Source organism: Octopus bimaculoides, chromosome 20 (genome assembly GCF_001194135.2).
Source record: "Octopus bimaculoides isolate UCB-OBI-ISO-001 chromosome 20, ASM119413v2, whole genome shotgun sequence".
Classification (NCBI taxonomy): domain Eukaryota; kingdom Metazoa; phylum Mollusca; class Cephalopoda; order Octopoda; family Octopodidae; genus Octopus; species Octopus bimaculoides.
In genome coordinates, this window is record NC_069000.1 from 32239737 (window position 1) to 32242279 (window position 2543).

At 33.0% G+C, this 2543-nt stretch overlaps 1 protein-coding gene across 1 annotated transcript in view; it reads left to right on the plus strand.

Annotated features, from left to right (window-relative positions):
- LOC106877684 (pleckstrin homology domain-containing family G member 7) overlaps window positions 1-2543 on the plus strand; it is a 183844-nt gene that overhangs the window by 180346 nt on the left and 955 nt on the right. The window lies entirely within an intron of this gene.

Consider the following 2543-nt stretch of genomic DNA (forward strand, 5'->3'; position numbering starts at 1 on the left):
TATATATATATATAACTATAATCATCATTATATGTACTCGCAGAAATACCGCTCTCCGGGTTGTTTTTTGCTACTCACTCGATAATTTTTTCACATTTGATTCCCAATTCTAATAACTTTTATAATATTTTACGTCTAATTAGTTCTTTGTATAATAGTGCTTAGTATAATAGTGCTCAGCAGTAAATACTGGTTTCATTATTTTATCAGTCATAATCCCTCTTTTTTAAAGAGTCAATCTGTTATATATATTTATCATTAATAACTGGCAGAACTGAAATATGTGTGCATAGATAGAGAGATAGGTAGATAGATAGATAGATAGAGAGATAGATAGATAGATAGACAGACAGATAGAGAGAGAGACACACACACACATACACAAAGCTTTGGTGCTGTGAGAACACATGGGAATGACGTTTCCTTACTTTTTCAAATATACCCAAAAGTAAAATGATCTAATATAACGATATCATTCATTCGGCATGTGTTGAAATATGCCAAAGCAATTTAATTCCACACAAATATATGCTACTTTACATATAATTAATTTGTGTTAATTCTATTTACTGAAACTTGCTAAAAATCATATTTTGCTTTAAAGTAGTATCTCCTTGTAGACACAATTGTCAGTAATCATACTATTTCCATTTCTCATCCAATATTAGCCTTCTTTCGAACTCTAGATAATGCAACCTACAGCTGACCATGTGAGAAGAATTGTCTCGGAAGATATATTCCAATCTGTTCAAAAGTCTGTCCCTCTGCCTTATTGCACGTCAAGACAAAAGCTGGCTTGAGAGGAAATTGTTTGCATGTAAATGGAAATGGAAATTCCATCTCTTGAGATACATGTGGTATTCTTGGGATTAGCAGAGTTGATCCCGCACAAGGACCAGAAGCAACCTTAGCCTCAATAACATGATCATATAAACTGACAATGATGTAGTGTGTGCCATTGCAATGTCCATTAGTAGCATCTACATTTTTCAGAAGCATTATGCATCGTTTTTTCTTCAGTTTGAGGATGTGTGCTGTAAACTCTGATGGTATTAGCATGTTGATGAACTCGATTGAGTACAGAGTTTCATTATCAGCTGTATCTGAGCCTCTGTATAGTTTTAACTTACCAGGGATCCTGGCCAACAGAAAATCAGTCACAAAATGTGCTGTTTCATTTGTTGTAGCAATGGTGGTTCTATTTGCAAGCCACACAGGGATTGTGAAGTTATTTTTGAGATCAACACATACAAAATCACTTAGATCTGAAAGAATACCACTTTCAGGTCAATGGTTATCGGGTAGTTTCATTTTGAATTCACCTAAGTTTGGTTCAACAGAAATGTTACCATTTCGTACATCAAGAAGGTAATTAGCAAACTCTCTTTCATCAGAATGACCTTCTATAAGAAATCTTAGATTGGTTTGTCAACTCCACAACTTCCACATAATCGCAAAGAAAAGATCTTTTTAGTGTTGCATCAACAATTTGTGATCTGACACCATTATTTTGTGCAGTGGAAACACAATCATGTCTACGTCTCGGTGCATATTCAGGCATCTGATTCAATCTCTTTGCCCTGGTTTCCTCTGATTCAGTTGCCCGTCTTTTTCTCTGCCATTGTGCCTTTGCTGCTAAATTTTCTTTTTCAGTCGCATATTACATATAAATGAAAGTTCGTTAAAAACTATCTTGTTCAGCGTGCTAGAAATAGCAGCGACCACATAGTTATTATTGTAAGGCTTATAGAGTTCCAAATATCCATACCAACAAAATGACTTCTTCATTAAAAAAAAAAAAGAATTTTCATTTTATCAAAAATATTCATTTTACAAACTCCAGAAACTGATAATATTCTGGAAATTGTGCCTCGTATCAAGGTTACACAGCTATTTTGTGTAATAGCATGCATTCATTCAACACAAAATCCCTTAAAAATTATACCGGTATATTAAAAATATTCACTTCATCAAAAATATTCATTTAACAAACTTCGGAAACTGATGATATTCTTGAAATTGTGTTTCGTATCAAAGCTATAGAGCTAATATTAAATTATCATTAATGAAAACAGATGCGAGCGAGAATTACAAATTGTCGCAAATACAAACATAAAATTTTGCCTGCAACGAATTAATAATGTTTACTATTAAACATTAAAATCTACTCCGCAGTGAATGCAATGGATATTTAAATTTAGGAAGAATTGAACGCAGTGAATCCAATGAATATGTAAATTTGCGAGAATTTGGAGTTTATAAATCAATAAAATTCAGAAATCGAAATTATATGCAATTTCTTAGAACATGAATTTTTTTACAGACAGTCAAGTTGTAATATTCCTTCCTTTTATAACTTTTAGTAAATGTTACATACCTTATTAATAAGCAGCCTTCTCCATTATAGTATAGATATGATATATATATATATATATGTATATGTTCGTACTTATAGGCATATGTGTATTATACATACGCGCACGCTGAGCGCGCACGCACACACACACACACACACACACACACACACACACACACACACACAC